The sequence below is a fragment of the Panthera tigris genome, chromosome E2, assembly GCF_018350195.1.
Source record: "Panthera tigris isolate Pti1 chromosome E2, P.tigris_Pti1_mat1.1, whole genome shotgun sequence".
NCBI lineage: Eukaryota > Metazoa > Chordata > Mammalia > Carnivora > Felidae > Panthera > Panthera tigris.
This window is the reverse complement of record NC_056674.1, coordinates 44,923,594-44,943,838: the sequence shown is the minus strand read 5'-3', so window position 1 is coordinate 44,943,838 and position 20,245 is coordinate 44,923,594. Positions and strand designations below refer to the sequence as shown.

At 38.3% G+C, this 20,245-nt stretch overlaps 1 long non-coding RNA gene across 1 annotated transcript in view; it reads right to left on the bottom strand.

The window, feature by feature from the left end:
• Positions 1–533: 533 nt before the first annotated feature.
• LOC122234143 overlaps positions 534–20,245 on the bottom strand; it is a 46,256-nt gene continuing 26,544 nt past the window's right edge. Inside the window, exon 4 of the long non-coding RNA XR_006211900.1 lies at positions 534–851. This is a non-coding gene — a long non-coding RNA (uncharacterized LOC122234143). The remainder of the gene's footprint in view (positions 852–20,245) is intronic.

Genomic DNA, 20,245 nt, shown 5'->3' with positions numbered 1-20,245 from the left:
TCAAGTGTAGTTAGTGTGGTGCCAGTGCAGAAGTCAGAGTTTCCAGATCTGCTTTAGGACTATGAAGACATGACCGTGTCATTTGGAAGATGTGGGCGGGGCAGGGGGGTGGTATGGGGTGTCCAGACTCTGGACGCTTCTCAACTGTTCCCTAACATTAAGATTATACTTTATTGTCTGCTTTAGCTTCAATCCAGATGACCAAATACAATTTAGGAATCTAACTAGGAATGGTAATTGAAATTTAGAGGAGATATTTAACAATCCAGCAGAAGTCCTATTTTATTCAGAGTTGACAGGTTAACTTCAAAAAAAAAAAAAATTTATATGGGGGCACCCGGGTGGCTCCGTCGACTGAGCATCTGACTTGGTTTTGGCTCAGGTCATGATCTCGCAGTTTGTAGGATGGAGCCCCACGTCGGTCTCTGTGCTGAGCATGGAGGCTGCTTAAGATTTTCATTCACTCTCACCCTCCTCCCTCTGCCCCTCACCACAAAGCAATTTTTTCTAACAAAAAAATTCTATGGTCAATGCACAATTTAATAAATGCGTTTAACATTTTATTTCACCTTAAAATGTAAATACTCATCTAATGAAATTTAACAGAATACTGTTGTTCAGTGTAGTTCCTCCATCATCTTGACACCGTATTACTGACTGCTGACAACTCAGGCTGTGATCCAGTTTACTTGCAAAGAGACATTTTTTTTTGGCCACAACGTCAATAGCTTTTGCCTCTGGCTTCATTTTTATCTTTCCCTTCATATTCAGCTCCATCTTTTGTTTTGGCATGTAGGATTTCTGCAATCACCATTTTCCAACTAATTGTCATGTTTAATCTTGTATACAATCTTCTTACCAAAGGAAAAAAAAAATCACCAGTCCAGTTTTCTCCAAAGATGTAATCTAAGCTCAACTATTTATTAGATAAATTCATTTATGTTGACTATTAATTTTGTCTTACTTTCATTTTAATTTTCAATTGTTTCCAAAATAAAATTCAAAAATATTCACTTGTATTCTATACACATTTCAGGAATACCATCATTCACTAATGATCTTATGGTATATGCTAAAAACTGGAATGTAAATGAGTGATGGCTAGTTTTCTTCCAGACATGGTTTTCTTTAGGAAACAACTTCATAAACAGTTTCTTTCCAGTGTTAATCCACATCTTATTTTGTGAACTGTAGTACACAGCAAAAACGATTCATACTTTTAAGCGTTCTAGGGTTTGTTAGTCATTTACCTCAAGTGACAATTTTTAAGCTCCCAGTGCTGGCCACTGCTGTTGTTTCTTTTTATTTTGAGGACACACACTCTTCTCTCAGATCATTGTTTTTATAAGCAAGACCTTTCACTGTCCAACAGTTTACCAATATTGTAAAATACTCATCCACAGGGTGTCAATGAATCAGGAGTCAGATGCTCAGCTGACTGAGCACCCCTCATTCACAAACTATTTTATAAATGATTCACTCACCTGTGGATTACTTATCAACAGGTTCCACAATTGGTATTTTCTCCCTGCTACTGCCTAGTATGTGGACATCATCATTTTTTCCCCACCATCCAAGCCATCTATTTGCTGGAAAATTCTAGTAAGACTTTACTTAAATTTAAGTCTACCAACTGGAGACCACTTTTTTCTTCCATGAGCTGCACCTAAAAATACACTGACTAGGATTTCCAGTTTGCCCCAAGTACAGCAAGAACGTTAAGACACTTGCCCATCACAAAAGAACTGGACACTTCCCAAGTTTTTATATTTTCAATGTTAAAGATCTAACTTGACAGTTTTGGGTTTAGGCAGGTCTTTGGGTTACAGTGCCTATGAATCAAACTTACCAGCTGGAAACACTCATCAGGTGGTGGCCATCAATCAATATGCTTCATGGAAGGATTAATTACAAAGGGATCAATTTTTAATACCTTCGTTACTGTTAGTAACTAAACAGTTTCCACAAATATGCCACTACCTCAAAAAAAAAAAAACTGGAGCCTAAGTTATGATTTGACAGTCACTTTCAAGAATTTGGGAGGTCAAGTATAATACCAAGGAGAACCCCAAAACACAATACTTATCCTGGAGCTGGGCCAACAGCGAATTTGCCAAAAGAATGGGATAGATTAAACACAAGTTACAGTTACTTGGAATACCAACTTAACAGCCAAAGTATTTTTGGAAATCATGTCAGAGCTGAAATTACAATTTGAGGGAAAAATCCACACTTCATTTCTCCTCTTGCAACATCTAGTCCTAAACTAGAACAATATTAGCTGTACAAACAACATTAGTATGTTAGTGCACTAAATGAACAAGTTTTAAAAGCTTCCATTCCAAGGTAGAAACTCAAAATCCCATTTTTTCAGAAATTAGAGTTACTTATACATAAAGAGAAATGGGAGATAACCATCCTGCTCACATTAAGATCTCTGCCTCACAATAAGTAGCATTCACAGAGCTCTGGGATAAGTCACTCTATTATCTCATTTCATCCGTGTAACTAACTCACAAAGGTTTTCCAGATCAGAAAAGTAGCACTTGCCCAGGTGTTTACAGTTAGGAACAGGATGGAATGGAGACTTGAATTCAAAGGTCACGATCTCCCACTTGGCTATTCTGCCCCTCCTTCCTGGTCAAAACTTCCAGTTATCACCAAGGAAATCTCAAATCACCACTGATTGTCTTACAAAATTCAAATTATTTGCATATGTACTCAGTCTCAATTATTTCAACTCTCAATGCCTGAAAACTTTGAATTTGCAACGGTTAGGCAGACACATGCACAGGACACAAAACATGCAAATCCTAACAGTTCTGCATTTCAAAATATGCATACAAGATTAAACAGAAGAAAAACACAGCAGATGCAATCCTTACCAGTAATGTAGCCTCTTTCCTATCTCACAGAGACTTGAATTAACTCTATTCTTACTCATGTTCTCACCTTTTTTAGGCAATAATCACTGTGTTATCACCTTATGTTACCACTCTACATCTTAGAAAATTTCTAGAAAAATATATTCCTTTCTACATCAATTAATAGAAAAGTTTGAGAAACTTCTAAAACATTTTAAAAACAAAAATTGAATTAAAGTATCAGAGAAAACTGACAAAACAAAGGGTAGACTTACCAGCACTTTTCGTCTAATTTTTTTTTGAGACTTAAATTTAAGTAATCTCCACACCCAGTGTAGGGCTCGAACTCATAACCCCAAAAGTTGCAGGTTTTTCTAACTGAGCCAGCCAGCTGCCTGATATGAAGTGTTTTGGGTTTGTTTTCTTTTATTTTTTATATGAGAAAAGACCACAAAAACACCACACTTCATGGCTTCTCGGCCTTTTGGCTAAGATCAAGTGTAAAAACACCACACTCCACACATCAATAAAAAATTGTTATCAAAAGGTTAACCTTTTTTTTCTTTAAAGCTAAGTTCAAAGAGAAGTTGTTTCTGTATTTAAACAAAGAAAACTCTGGGGTGCCTAAGTGACTCAAGTGGTTAAGTGGCGGACTCTTGGTTTCAGTTCAGGTCATGATCTCATAGTTCATGGGTTCCAGCCCCTCACTGGGGTCTGTACTAATAGCACAGAGCCTGCTTGGGATTCTCTGTCTCCCTCTCTCTCTACCCCTCCCCTGCACATGTTCACTGTATGCACGCTCTCTCTCTTGCTCCTTCTCTCTCTCTCTCAAAAATAAATAGATAAATAAACTTTAAACAAGGAAAACTCACATGGAAGACTATTAGGCTTAAAAACCTATGGAGACAGATTCCACCATACAGTTAAAAAAAAATTGTATCCACGTGATAGCATGTTAGGGTTCCCCCCAAAGCAGACCCTGACATAAAGTTGCAGATAGTCTATAAGAGAAGTGGCCCAGAAAGCACCAGTGAGGAACTAGGGAAAAGAAAAGGAGGCATGTAATGACGTAACAATGACCAGGTTACCTGATAAACACCCGGAGAACTGTCCTGACAGAACCATCTAAACAGCTCCTGAGCAGATACCTCAAAACCTACATACCCGGACACGAGGAAGTGGGGTATTTATCTACCAATATCCGTCCCTCATTGGCTGATGAGTGAGCACAGAACCAACTCCACTCTTACAACCTGCACCTGTGCCCAGCCCAACACCAGCAAAGCCAGAGCAAGCCCTTGGATGGCAGATATTAAGGTGAGAAGCTCCACGTGTGCAGGACTGACTGCAGCTGTGGCAAATCCAGGTGGGCTGATAGAATATGGGTGGGGGTGGCAACAGTGCTGCCACAGCTGGTTATGAGCAGTTTTTCTTGAGCTTCCTCAAGAATGTAATCTCTTTTTCCACTGTTCATTACAGACCTGTTTTACAAACATTGGCCCACCTAAATCAGACCCCTTGCCAACAGACTACAAACCGCTACCCCCACCCCCCACCCCCTACACGACTCCACTTACCCCATCTTGCCAACAGCTCTGTCACTTTTTGTGTTAAATCAGTAATCAGTGTTTAAAGTAGCATGATCACATAAATACTGTTTACAGCTGAATCTCATGGTGTAATTTCTTTTCTAGTACAACTTGTTTTTCTGAAGATAATAATTATCTTATTTTTTAGTTGCTTAGTATTCTACAGACCCATCATAACCTTATTTTCTGAAAACATTCAATCTCCTCTCAATATGTAGAAACAAATTAGGTAATCTATCAGTTGAGTTTTTAATTATTGGAGCTGGATTTTAGTCCATTCTCTGCCATTAATTATGTGATCTTATACAAAAGATGAAGAAACATTTTGTCCCTCCATTTCTTCACCGATCACAGGAAGGCAGACGTCAATTAAGCAACTCTTCTCTTTTTTTTTTTTTAATTTATTTATTTTTGAGAGAGAGAGACAGAGACAGAGTGCAAGCAGGGGAGGAGCAGAGATAGAGGGAGACACAGAATCCAAAGCAGGGTCCAGGCTCTGAGCTATCAGCACAGAGCCTGATGCAGGGCTCAAACTCACAAATCGTGAGACCATGACCTGAGCCGAAGTCAGACACTTAACTGAGCCACCCAGGCGCTCCTAAGCAACCCTTCTTGATGCAAAGACTTCATCTAAGAATCAACTGAGAGCCCAATATCATCTAGAAAAGAGTATATGCTTGAATTCAAAAATTCTAAAATTTTAAATTTCTTATTCCGAGATACGGGTCTAAAACAATTTGTTTTTCCTCCCTAGAATTCAACAGAGACAACTAGAACTGATGAAAGCATGAACAATATGATGCCAATCCAATGGTTTTGCCCAAGGTACTGTAATTCAGGATGAGCTCAAGGGATTTTCTTGACTAGTGAAGCTCATTATCATTAATAGCAGCTTCAAGTTCATATCTAAACGGGAAGGTGCCTCATGAAATAAAAATACACTAATTTACTATATGGGCTACTTTGTCATTTTCTTGACATTCTAGGGGTAAGATGAACCAAGAACTCATTAAAGGTATAAACATCATTCCCCTGTTAGTTGGACCCCCTTTCCCTACACTTAACCTCTTTTATATGGGAGGGGGGGCCATTAGTATTAAATCTCCATTAAGTCTCACTCACCCTTTATGGGAAATTACACTGTGCAAGAGGTATCTTAGGTATTTTTTATAGTAAAATATTTCCTCTGGAAAATAAATCCTAAAAAGTAATTTTGTTTTACCCTAAGAAGAAAATAGTCATTCTACATTTCTGTAAAATGTAATTCATCATTATTACATTACCAGATTACATGCACAATTAAACTTATTTATTAAACAAGACATATGCCAACAACTTCATAATAATCCTCTAAACCATAATAGCAGATTTTCAACTTTAATAACAACATCATGCAGCTAATACTCAAAGGACTAATTTTAAAAGTAAGGGCATTTGGTAATTGAAACTGAAATTAAACAATTAAGCACTTGAGTAATTTAAACATGAACATAAATGTCCTGGCTGTGCTGCTCTTGGCTTTTAGTCAAATTTACTAGTGCCGGTTAGACTTTATCACTCTAATTATTCCTGCTCATATCAGATCTTGCTAAATAGAAATTGAGAATTATTTGAAGTATTTTTTTATTCCTATGTCTTTTCTGCTTCAGAAATGCATTACTATATTCTTCACACAGATAATTAAGAATAACCCCGTGATACTTATCATGACTCCACAGGAATTCAAACAGATATTTGTATACCTATTCCCAGAGGAAGCGCAAAGAAAAGTTTTGATAGAACAAAAAACTTATCCAGTGAGTATACTGCCTTGTTTTTAAGTAATCACCTCTCTCTTTCAACGATGCCCCCTTCTTTCCATTTTCTCCATCAAATATAAAAGCCCACATTAGTCTCATCTCTTTACCTTCAGGAATAAAATAAAATAGGCTATCCCTTAACAATGAACATGAGAGAACAGCCTCTAATTTGGTAGAAATTATCTCTGCCATTTTTACTGTATGATTAGGACTTTTGATATTATGTAATTACAGTTTATTTGGGAATATTACTCCTTTTTTTTTAATGTTTATTTCTGAGACAGAGACAGAGCATGAGTAGGGGAGGGGCAGAGAGAGAGGGAGACACAGAATCTAAAGCAGGCTCCAGGCTCTGAGTTGTCAGCACAGAGCCCGATGTGGGGTTCGAACTCACAAACCATGAGATAATGACCTGAGCTGAAGTCAGTCACTCAACCGACTGAGCCACCAAGGTGCCCCTGGGAATATTACTTCTTAAGTGAATTATGAAAATCAGTGATTTTTTTAATGTAGAAAGACAAAAAAACAAGAAATATTATGAATAGCCCATAACAAGGCATTGGCTTTGAAACAGAAAGAGGCAGCCAGACTGCCCCTGACCAATAGAGGCCATAAACATAATATAAAGCAGGCACCAGGAAAAGATGGCTTCACCATCAAGACCTCATTACCACAGCCAAGTATACAGGCATGGAATGGACATTTCAAGTTCAAGGAACAGCCCAAGTAAAGGTATAGGGATGAAAGAGCTGATGAGTTCCAGGGCATGTGGCTGGGGTCTAGGGTACAAGAGGAGAATTTATAGTAAGTGAACCTAAACAAGTAGGTACAGTCCAGGTCAAATTGATATGTTGTACACCTGAATGTAATGTAACATTGTGTATCAACTGTACCTCAATAAAAAAGAGAGTATTAAGCCATAAATTATTAAAAATTCTAGAATTTAAAGGAAAAAAAAAGTAGGTATAGTCCAGATCACAAAACAAACAAACAAACAAACAAACATGGATTCCAGGCTAAGCCTTTGGGATCATGTCAAGATGGCAATGGGGAATCACTATGCGGGGGAAGCAAAGAGGTTTTGGGTCTACGCAGTAACTCCCTGAGTAAGCTGGAGTAAGGCAAAGTGAAATCATTTATCCCAGAACCCTCCATCCATCTTCAGGACTGATCAAATAACATCAGGCCCTTCCAGAAAAGAAGACTTTTTGTTTAGAAATAGCGATGCTGGATGCCTATATGAATACTCTATCTGGCAAAAGATATTGCTTATAGCAGATGGCATGTTAGTGATCCTCTGGGGCCACTACATCATGTTGCAGGTCATTGTCAAAGGTGTTTATTCCAGTAAAGCCAAAGTGCTGAGTCATCTGAACAGGCTGGATGTATCATGCAATATTCCTACTGTGTGCTCAGGGCTCATTTCTTCATTTCATTCAGTCAGCAAGTATTTCTTCAGGGCCTATCATGTGACAGGTGTTGTGCTAGGCTCTGGGGAAGCAATAGCGAGCAAAATACAGCCAATTCCTGCCATGATGGTACTTATGGTTTAGTCTATCATCAATGTTTATAATTCTGCCATCATAAGTAAAAGGTTGCTCCCCAAAGGGGACCCTATCTTCTATTCCTTCTTCCATCAGAAGCAGGAATTTATTTCTCAATAGCTAATTTCCTCCTAAGATTCACTCTTTACTGCCAGTACTGATGACAGTAACAGGCATTTTTTTTTTTTTTTGTAGAAATGGGTTGATCTTGTACATGTTGTTTTGTTATCTATTTTTTATTAGCCATAAAGATATATTTATATTAAGCCTAAGACATCAAAGTCCAGAAAAAAAAGAGAGAGAGACTGATTCTTAGTGGCCCAAAGTGTAGGAACACTTCCAGCCAACTATGACCAGTACCAGACAGAACAGAGGGAAAGACAGACAAGTAGAGGTTAGATGTGAAATGCCACATATTGGCATCAGGACATCCAGCACTGAGAGCAGAGAACAGAGAGAAACCAGTGAGACAGTATGAACTACAAGAGACTGAATTTACACAAAGAATTTGAGAAACAAGCATGAGGACTTAACAGCCAAGAAGAGAATGTGATACCTATAAAAACATCTTAAGAAACAGCTGTTGCCACTCAAGATCAAAATCATTCTACGGGTGGAGGCAAGTCAGGGCTTTCAGGTAAATAGCTGTGCCTTGTTGGCAACAAGAAGGGAAAAAGAAAAAAAAAATCCTTTACCAAATTATGTCCTTGGACAGTCATGAGAAAGCTTTTATAGGCTAGGATAATTTAAGAGCCCTCAAAAGGTTTATGGGTTGCCGTTTAAAAAAAAAAAAAGTACAAAATAAAAATAGCTGCATTTAGTCCTGTGGGGGAATATGGCACAATTCTTAAAATTTAGATTGCTTGTATTATTGAAAAGAAGAAGGTCAACAAAAATGACTATGTTTTGTGGCCACAAAATTCTAACGTGTGCCTATCTGAGAATTGGAGACAGAGGCGTTTTTCTAATCTGGCATTTTGCGGGGAGATTGAATGCTGCACGGCAGAGCCGAGGCCTCCAGCAGCCCTAAGGCTATGGATCGCCTCCTCGTTGCCCCAGCTACTATGGTATGAAATTTATACACGTTATCTCATTTAATCTTAGCATGATACTAAATATTTGTCCAAAGAGCCACTGGGTAAGTATGTGACAAAAGATAGAATACCCAGCAGTTCTATTTGTAGTCTATAAACACGTAATTATTCTTCCACAAAGATGAATCACTACCTTATTCCAAATACCCTGATCCACCTAGCTCAGCAAATGAACAACACCTGCTAAAATTAGTGTATAAACACAAAGAGTACCAGGATGTTACATTAAAAACAAAAATTACTTTGGCCACATAACCACCTTCAAAGTTTTCAGTTTAAAAGAGAAGAATTATCCAACCAAGATGGACTACAAGGCACTCAAATTTATGACCAAGCAAAACTGCAGAATCACTTTCAGGGGCGCATTAAGAAACTAAAGTCTTCTGTGATTAAATATTCTTTAAAAAAAAATCCCTTCCAGGATTAACATACTGCAACATTTTCTGTGTTGCAACACTAAGGAAATTAATATCTAAACGCTTGATCCTAGCTGTATTTAGAAGGGAGACCAGGGAGTTAATTTATTTTAAGAACCCAGATCTAGATCCACACAATTCGACATTCACTTCTTCATTCAAAGGTCACTAAAATGCATACGTCAGACATCTGCTGCTTTCTTTTAAGAATGCTGAATTTTAAACCCAGCAAGTCTAAATGTAGCTCTAATATAATCTACAAATGACCTTACTAAGTCTTTCTACATCCCATAAAAGTATATTAATTGTATAATTTTATTTAAGTTCCCAACTTGCTGTGATGTATTAGCATATTAAAATTAACTCTGCGGGCTCTAATCATTTCACCTTCTGAGCCAAGTTACCAGGACAAATTTGATAAAATTATAGTACCCCCTTGTGGTGTTACCTTCATACCCTACTAGGACGTTTTGTAATATTATATTTTTTTAAAATCTTCTTCCACTAAGATCAGTGGAAAACTAATTAACCTTTTCTAAATTCTAATAAAATCATGGGGAAATTAAAGGGGTTATCGCCAGATTGTGAAAACAGGTGAGACGGTGTGGCATTTCATCATAAAGTAAGACTATTTGGAGCCATACATATTATTTTTAGAAGAAAAACACTTTTAAGAAATATTTTCTATAGACTGATCCATATAGCCAAATTAAAGCACAAAAACTCTGAAATTATCCATTGGATTTTAGTTTGCCTTGCAAGCACATTCAAATAACTGAAGAGGGGGAAATGGTGTTTTTGAATGGTAAATCAATGTAAATTCTGCACAAATCAGGAAGGAAAAAGAAAACTGGTAAAATTTAAATGCAAAGATTTTCCCCTCATAATTCATCCAACTTTCTTCTATCAGATCCAATTTAACTGTATATTATTGTCAATGTTCCCAAATACTCTATTTTAATTTTACTAAAGTTTATACTATCATTTAGCAAAACAAGTAAGATCTTTGGACACATATGTAAAGTTTTTCCTAACTTCATTTTATTTTTCCTATTTTTCCTTGCTTTCCTACCCTTCCCCCCATATAGCCCTTACTCCCATCTCCTGATTTCCTAATTAAATTTCATCTTTAAAAAAAATTTTTTTTTTAATTTTTTTTAATGAAAAAATTTTTTTTAATTTTAAGTAACCTCTACACCCAATGTGGGGCTCCAATTCACAACCCCAATATCAAGAGTTGCAGGCTCTACTGACTGAGCCAGCCAGGTGCCCCTAATTAACTTTCATCTTATTCTAAAATGGGCTTTTGACAATAAGGCAAGGAATCATGGAATTAATTAATTAATTAATTAATTAATAATTGAGAGAGAGAGATAAAACTATCCCCAATATTTTGGCAAGCCCTAGAATAATCCCACTTAGGTCAAAGGATCTTATAAGCAATCCTGTGATCTCACTAGAAGAAAGAGGAAAAGAACTCACTTATGAGTTAATACATTCAGAGCTACTGTCAACGAAATGGCAATTTCATATTCATAGAATGTCCAAGTACCTTACTAAGTAACTAAGAATAAACCAGTACGTTTTTCAGATTAGTTCCACTTTGAGTTCAGCAGTGAAGCAGTTTTGCTCTGGTTCAAGCCAGTAAGCAATTCTAACTCATTTACAATGAAAATATCAAGAAGCTTTGTTTCAATTTAGTTCAGGTTCAGGTTCAATAAAATAATAGTTCTAGCGCAGTTCTGGGAATGTGGAAACATATTTACTAGTTTCTGATTCACATTCCATTGGCTTCCTGAATATAATTTAAAATAAAGAACATTGGATTGTACTCATTTAGGTATTCAGGCAACATTTTTGAAGTCCTTACTATGTTTCAGGGATTGTTGTGGATGTTGCAATACAAAAATGAATACAGCTAAACTCCTGCCTTAAAGAATAATCATATAGTCTGGATAGGAAACAGTCAAGCAAATAGGGGTAATAACATGGGGGGAACTATAGTATCCTAAGAGCTGTAATAAGAATTTCTTAAAGAGTGCCTCACTTTGGTTTGGCAAATGTCTTGATGAGCCCCTAAGAGTATGGATCCACCAAAGGGTAACCTAAAATAACCAAAAATGGTCACCAAATTTCCTTCTAAAGTCAGCAGGTCCTGATTTCTCTCTTCTAGGCTGAGCCTCAATATGTAGTTAGAGGACTAAATAGCAAGATGAATAAATAAACAAGCTGAATTTGTCCTGCATAAGAGAGAAAGGCAACTGAAGGTCACAAGGGTGCAGACAGATGTGCAAGGGAGAGCACAGAACTGGCCCAGAGCCACAACTCACAACCCCAGGGAGAACCACAATATTATATTCGATGTGAATGGCACTGTATAAGCCAACAGCCTTGCAAAAGCCAGAGGGACTTGGGCAGTGCTGGGCAGTATAAGAATCCCCAAGGGCCAAGAAGAAATTTGAGCCAAGAGCAGAAACATCTACAAGGGATTTTTGTAGTTATTTGCCTTGGAGTATGACATAAACCCTTTTCCCACTTCCTCTCCAAAATCAACTTTTCTCTTAAGACGTTTATAAAGTGAACTTGAATTTTTACTATTGGTTTTTGTTTCCATATGGTAGATGATGGTGGCAGTTGTCACTTGGGGCTCTGTTGTGGTGAAGGCCTTCAGTTTGTGAGCTTAAAGCAGGTCTTGACCTTGCATCCTCATGGGCCCACAGCATACACCAATCATGATGATGCTGGACCCAAAGGGCAGGAGAAAAGTTGATATCGGAGTTACACAAAGTTATAATTTAAAAAGTAATAAAAGCTAAAACAGAGGTTCAGTGAGAGAACAAAAAAGGAAGCACCTGCTTTGCCTCAGGGAAACAGAAGCATCATGGAGAAAGTGACTTTTAAACTGAGTCCTGAAGGATGAATAGTAGTTCTCCAGAAGAAAAATGGGGAAAGACATTCAGCAGAGTCAAGGGTGTGAACAAAGAGGGGGCATTTGGGGATTACCAGGAGCCAAGTGTGGCTGGAGAAGAAGGGCATTCCTGTTCCATTCCATGCAGGTCTGTCAGCAGGTCTGTCCTGAAAGACTGTCAGTGAAATCTGTCAGTTTTACACCACTTATGTGTTTGTGGGAACAGGTGTCCCCATCTACCTACTACCCCATCCTCCTACTTCTTACTTCCTACTTAACAAAACTCCTTGAGAAAGACTCTAGTTGAATGTGTTGTTTGTCCTTCATGGTACCTTCCCTCCCATTATTCTCTTGTGGATGGAGTAGAGTTCCCTACCTCATGTATGTTGGGCTTGGTCACGTGATGTGTTTCAAACAATGGAATTGTAAACAGAAAGGACACTGTGCCAGTTCTATAGCGGAGGCCTTAGGAGGCATCCTGTATTGTGGCCCCACTTAGCTGTAGGTCCCAGAATGAGGAGACATACTGATATGGGCTGAACTGTGTCTTCCAAAAAATCATATGAACCCCCAGAATTTAACCCCCAGAATCTCAGAATGTGATTATATTTGGATATGGGGTTTTAAAACAGGTAAGTTAAAATGAGGCCACTAAAGAGGTCCCTGATCTAATATGACTGGTGTCCTTATAAGAAAAGGAAATTTGAACATATAAGGAGATACCAGCACCGTTTGCATACACAGGAAAGAACACAGTGAGGACACAGTGAGACACGGCCATCAGCAGGCCAAGAGAAGGGCTTCAGAAGAAACTAAACTTGCTGATACCTTAATCTTGAATTTCTAGCTTCCAGAACTGTGGGAAAATTAATTTCTGTTGTTTAGGCCACACAGTCTTTGCTATTTAGTTAAGGTAGCCAAAGCAAATTAATACACACATGGAACAGACTTAACTCATCTTGTAGACTGAACCAGAGCCAAACTACAGATCCATGAGCAAGAAACAGCGTTTATGGCTGTAAACGACCAACATCTTGGGGTTGCTTGTTATGCATTATTATTACAGCAAAAACTGCCCAATACACTTTGATTTCCTAATTCAAAACCATTTAGCTTCTAAATATGCCATGAGGTGTTATTGCTAAATAACATCCTGTGCTGCTGGTTTGAAACAGTTAATAAAAGAAATAAACCAAAAACCAAAAACATCAACAACCTAAAGAGACAGAGACAATTCTTTTGTCTTTATTTATTCTGATTTTCCTTCTACTTGCCCTTGGAGACTATTTCATAGAGTCACTGAGATTATAAGATCTAGAATCAGATTATCTAGGTTCAAATTCTTCTGGCTTTATCATTTGCTAGCTTTTGCAGTCTTAGGCAAATTACTTAATTTCTCTGTATCTCACTTTTGCCATCTACAAAGTGAAAATATAATGATATCTACCTAAGAGTTGAGAAGATTAAATGAATGAATAAAAGAGCTTGGAGCAATGTCTGACACTACATTTTCACTCATATTCACTGTAGGTATCACTGTCTGACTACACTGAGGATTATCTGCTTGCTCATGTCCCTCTGTCACCCTCTACTTAACACCAAAATCTCCCCCATCCCCAAAACCCCTTCCAGGGATCTGTCCCAAGACTTTTCTCTTTTCATTCTAGACATTCTCCCAAGGTGATCTGGTCTATTCCTATAACTTATACTATACCTACTCAAATCTGTATATTTATTCTAGACCTCTTTCTGAACTCCAAAACCACATTTTCTACTGCCTACCAGACATCTCCAGGCTTTACCTTGAAGCCTTCTGGTGAAGCCCTACATCAGTTGGAGATGATCATCAGAGAGACTATATATATATATGCGTGTGTGCGTGTGTGTGTGTGTGTGTCCTATAGCTTCATAAAGATAATGCGTCTTAATGAGAACCCAAAGGCATGCTAAAGTCACAGGAGGCAATAATAATAATTATATTAATATAAATTATTATCTATTGAGATCCTTTCTAAGAAAGTTCTTCTCTAAATATTTTACACATATTAAGTCTTTTAATCTTCATAGAATTGCTGTGTGGTAGGTACTACTATTACCTCTTTTCAAAAAATGAAAAAACCAAGGCACAAGGAGCTTATATAACCTGTGTCATACAGCTGGAAATGGTGTAATCGGAAACCAGGCAGGGAGGCAAACTCTGGAGTCTACCATTTTAACCACTATATTTCACTTTCTCTCAAAAATAAGACCTGATGGGGCTCCTGGGTGGCTCAGTCGGTTAAGCGTCCAACTTCAGCTCAGATCATGATCTCACGGTTCGTGGGTTCCAGCCCTGCATCGGGGTCTGTGCTGACAGCTCAGAGCCTGGAGCCTGCTTCAGATTCTGTGTCTCCCTCTCGCTCTCTGCCCTACTCCCACTAACACTCTGTCTCTGTTTTTCAAAAATAAATAAATGTTTTTAAAAATTTTTTTAATAAATAAGGCCTGAATAATTTCTCAGACATTAAAACAAGCACATCGATTATTATTTTTAATACTAATGGCTAACATTTTGGGGGCCAGATATTCTTTAAAATGAAATGCTTTCCACACATTGATTTGTTTGATCCCTCAATAACCCTGTAATGCAGGTCTTGGCATTGTACCCACTCTACCTATGAGGAGACCAACACCCAGAGAAACAGTAAGTAATTAACCCAAAGTTACACAGTCATAAGTAGCAGAGATAGGACCCAACCCTGGCAGTCTCACACCAGCATCCATGATCTCAATGACTGATGCCTCAAGAGATGAACACTAAACTATCTCTTGACTAACTGTGAGCATTCCCTCTCCTATGCCACACACCAGTATTGCAGATGCCATTGGAAGATTTCCCAGTTCCAGTACCCATGAGGCCCCACCTGTGGGGAACTGACACAGCCTCTCCATCTCTCTCTGGGATTACATGAATCTTGTCACTGATTCCATGCGGCTCTGCTCCATCCCTTCTACACCCAGCTTCTTCTTACTTGTGGTTTCAGTTACAACACAATTTTAGCTTTCATCTGACTTTGGCTTGCCCTGGTGCTGACTCAGTCCTCTACCCCACATGACCCATTAGCCCAGCGCCCTACGGCTAACTGGCTACAGTTTCTGTCTCTGAGTCAGAGACAGTCAGCGGACTGGTCACTGGCCAGCCAGTGGGACGGCTGATCTAGATGAGGTGTCCATCTCCATTAGCTACACTGGATGGGAAGCTAGATTCACATGGTAGAGGAAATCAGAAATATTCAGCATAGAAAAGAGAAAATGTAAAAGAAAAAGTGACCTAAACTATGGACAAACTATCACGGGAACAAACTTTTTACCTCCTCCCAACTTTCTTTTAATGGTCACAGTGGCAATCTCCATATCACTGATGTGTTGAAGCAGACACAATGAGGAAGGTCTAGGAAGAGATTTCTGCCCAGGTGAGGCAAGGCTGTAGGTGATCTCTAAGGTCTCTATGAATTTGGGGACAATTCAGTATTCGTTGAAAAATGTACCAAATACACCTTAGATAAATATTTTAAATGTTCTCCAAAATACCAACTTTCAGATTGTCTGACGAATTTTCTCCACCCTTTCAGGAGGTTGCACTTAGACGGCACGTGTAAAGGCACAAGAGGCAGGAAGAAACACCGCACAGAGGAAGGAGCTTCACCAACTCCACCCCTTCAGCAGCACCTGTCACCTTAATGGCCCTGGGTCCTCTCCTAATAAAATTAAACTCCACCCACCAGAATTACAATTAAATGACTAGTTAATAGTTTCTGGACTCCTTGAATGTCCCATGTTATATGGAATCTGCCATCACCTATGAGTGAATTTTAATAGCTGAAGATTTATCTATTACTTTCCCTGCACAACAGCGTGAGGTGCTCTACCTGACCAGATGCTGGATACAAAGCTAATTTCCTAATTAGGGATACTGTCCCTAATTTCAAGGGCCCACCATCCAGGGAAGGAGGGAAACACAGTCATAAATAACATAATAAAGAATACTCTGGCAAGGCACCTGGGTGGCTCAGTCAGTTGAGCATGGGACTTCAGCTCAGGTCATAATCTCACAGTTCATGGGTTCAAGGCCCACATTGGGCTCTGTGCTGACAGCTCAGAGCCTGGAGCCTATTTCGGATTCTGTGTCTCCCTCTCTCTCTGCTCCTCCCTGGCTAGCACTCTGTCTCTTTCTCTCTCTCTCTCTTAAAACTAAATAAACACTAAAAAAAAAAAAAAAAAAAAAGACTACTCTGTGGCAAATAGAGTGCAGAAGGAGAGGAGGAAAGAGAAAAGTTTATTCCACAAAAGTATATGTGGAATATATTCTCTGTGATCTAGACCTTCTAGAATGCACAGGAGTTGGTACAGGAGTACTCCACAAGGAAAGCACAAGCAAATGCACCTAAAATATTAGAGACTCAAGAGGCAAGATATTAGGTGGCATATATTTGGGGAAGAGCAAATACTCTGGCATGGGCTAAAGGATGGGGGTGTAGGGAGAGGAAAGATGGAGGAGAAAAGACTATTGAGAATAGCAGACTATACATTTCAAAATGTAGGCTGGGAGATCTTGACTTAAAGATAATTCCAAGTGAAAAAGGCATCTATCATGATAATAATGAACAGCAAAGCAACTATACTAAACATCCAAATTAAAAAGTGCTAATGAGAAACGTTGTGCCCAATATTTTATTTTAATAACAGACTCTTAAAGTCAACAAGGAAGAACCTTCAAAGATCATATCCCTGCCTTCAAGAAATACCACAAGTAACTCTCCGGAGAATGAAAACGGGTTATCCAGGTGAAGGCAACAGGTGGAACAAACCTCCTCTGGGCCAGAAGCAAGGACCTTGCTTGCCAAATATGCTGCTCAAACAACATCGCCAGTCCCACGTGTGACCCGCCCTGAATAACGGTCTCTTTTCGACGCTCCCTTGCACAAGTAATGATAAAAATGTTGTGCCCATCAACTAGCACGTTTAATTCAGCAGCAGCACTTAAATCTGCCTCTCATTTTCCTACCACTTTCCTGAAATTCCAGAGGACGGGGTTATTGTTAAACAGCAGTAAGTATTAGCCTCACAGCAGTGCACATTAATAATAATTCAGTGCAGTGTCATGGAAGCCTGTAGGCTCTTAACTGAATTTATTTGAAAAATAAAGTTTGTTTTTTTTTTCCCTGAAGATCTTTACTTAAGTCAGCATGGAACTCTTGTAAAGATAACCACCAATAAGTCACAACTACCCAAAGAACAGTCTTGTTATTTTTTTAATTCGCTGCTCACCATGACAACATAATAAACACACCTTTAGAGGCTCATATGTGACCACCTATTGAAAATGTCATCGTTCCTCCTTCCTGGTGCTCCCAGGCAGAAACTTTCACTCATTTTTTCTGATTTTCTGAGATTCCACTAAAACACCAATTTTCAACTGCAAACTACAAATAAGTACAACTACAAAGTACAAATAATTTTGTGATAACTTAGCAACACAAGCCTTATTTCATAATCCATTAGTAATTACTAATCTCCTTTTTTATTTAAAAAAAATAGCAAACCATCAAGCCAATATGGTTTCAACATCTGTTTTTTCCATTTTGCTTGGAGTTCTCTTAGATGTTCCTGTATCCTTTCATAAATGACTAATAGGAAAGATACAGGACTAATAGGAAACACAACTTTACGCAACTTCGTTGACGGTTGGTTTCAGTTAACAGCTGGTCTTTAAACTACCCAACATAAAAGCATACATTTTAGGAAAAAAAATTGACCCCAAAACTGCTTCATAAAATAAAGTATTTCATTTTTCAAAGCTTTAGGATTATTTGAGAGGCTATAGTACTAAAAAGTCCCTAGAGTTGTTTTTTTTTTTTAAGAGAGAAAGTTAAAAGTTTCCACCTTTAAATATAAGAGACTAGAGATTTTACAATACAATAAGTGTCAGAAATAAAATGCAATTCCCTTCAAAGCCATATAAAAGAGTAAGCCTCTGTAAAAAGTTTTTCCTTCCAACAGTGAAGTGTGGACCTAAATTCACAGCAAATAATTATGATGGTCTTTCTACAATGGTGCCCAGACATCCAAATTAGCCAAAGCTTCAGGCTTCCATATGCTCAGGTTGGTAACAATGCTTTCTCTGCTACCCAACAGCTGCTCCCTTTCGGTTAAGGAAATACTATACAAAAAGCACCATGAATTGTAGCGTTCAATTTCCCACCATCCTCCATACAGATGTGGTCCCTTCCCAAGTGCACAGAATACAACATAAAGTACATAAAAGATGGGACTTCTTTATTCACATGATTCCTTTTTTTTTTCTGCTCGATCTCATATCTTTTAGACCAATTAATTTGTTTTGGGGGTGAGGGTCAGATAACTTTGTTCCGAGAAAAGTTAGATGGATTCAAGAAGAATGTCTAATGGTTAGTATCTCTGAAAGAATAAAACACCATCTCTCACTGGAGACTTCTTGTTGGGCTCCTCTCCCTCTACGAAGCCCGCCAGGTCCTCACATACCAGAGGTGGTTTGCTTTCTTTCCAACAGGGATAATGGGCTTTTCAGCACTTTTGCCAAATTACTGACAGAAGGACTTATTTTCCCCTTCCTATGAAAAGAAACTGATAGTGACAGAAGCCAAAGAATAACTTTAACCACTACATTACACGTTGCAAAGAATGGGTGGATAAATAGAACTCCCACATAATTCCGTTCTAAATTTCTTCCCAGCTAAAAATTTATAAGAATGGCCAAGAAGTCACAAAAGCACCTGACCTGATTTTTTTTTCTTCCTGGATTTTTCATGGCCTCTAGCTTACTACTGCCTTTTGAAAATATTATTTTTCACTGATACCATGAATAAGGAGCATAGTTAGTGATTGTATAATTGGGAAATGCCAGGAGATTTTACTTGAGTGTCCTTGTCTTCTTCAGAAACTAAATTAACTGCATAACTTGCTCTATTAGAAATAACATTCATGATTTAACATTTGTGTTCATTTTCCCATAAGTATAAACACTACCACTGTCTCTGGTTCCAAATCATTGACCTTTTCCCCAGTAATCTTTGTGCCCAACACACTGTCATGCACAGGTGAGTGCTTAATAAATACTATTAGATGATGGATGTACTCAATTATAAAATATTCAAAAACACTCCTTTTTGTAAGTCTCCCAAACAGCAAAACTGCTGTTGCCTTTATGTCCAGCTCAGCTCAGAGTCTGACGAATTCATTTCAAAACCTCAAAAATGTGTAATCAATGCCAAGAGACAGCTTAAAAGTGTCTCTATGTATCACACCTACTTGCCTGGAACGCAAAACACAAAAATCAAAATTAAATACAAAGTAAATTGAAAATATGTGTACTGGAACTGTTATGCTTCTCAGCATCAAAATTCAGATGACCCATTCTTTGATACAACAAGACAAGTGAGATTCATAATCCCAATCTTTATGCTCTTTACGAAACAAGGAAATCCCACACGCTAACATTCCCACCTTCTCCCTTCTGAAATGAGAGAAAGCACACATGCACAAAGTACTGTTCAGAGTAAGCTGGGAATTAATACTACAAATATGTTGGCAGCTAACTACCGCGTGTTGAAAGTAAACATGTATCACCATTCGCAGCCAGGTGCTCCAGGTGCATCATCAGTGTTTTCATGTTAACAATTGATCATTGAGTGTAGATGAGGCGATGCCAAGTTGCCATGAGAGAAGCCTGGCGTGCCCAAGTTTAGAGAACAGGGAACAGAGAGTGTGTCTTGGTTATAGAACAAAAGAATTCGTTTTATCACTTGCCTTTACCGCTGGAGAAAATGGCTCCTGGTGTGCTGAACTCCATGATAAATGTGCCCCCTCTAGTTCTTTATTGCCTCTGTAAATCACAGGACTGACAGCAGTTAATAAGAAAAGCTTTTGAGTGGTTTTGAAGTTTTGCTTTGTACAAATAAAGTCTCATATTAAAGATTTTGCTAGTCCTCAAGGTGTAGAAAAAGCAGCACGGGG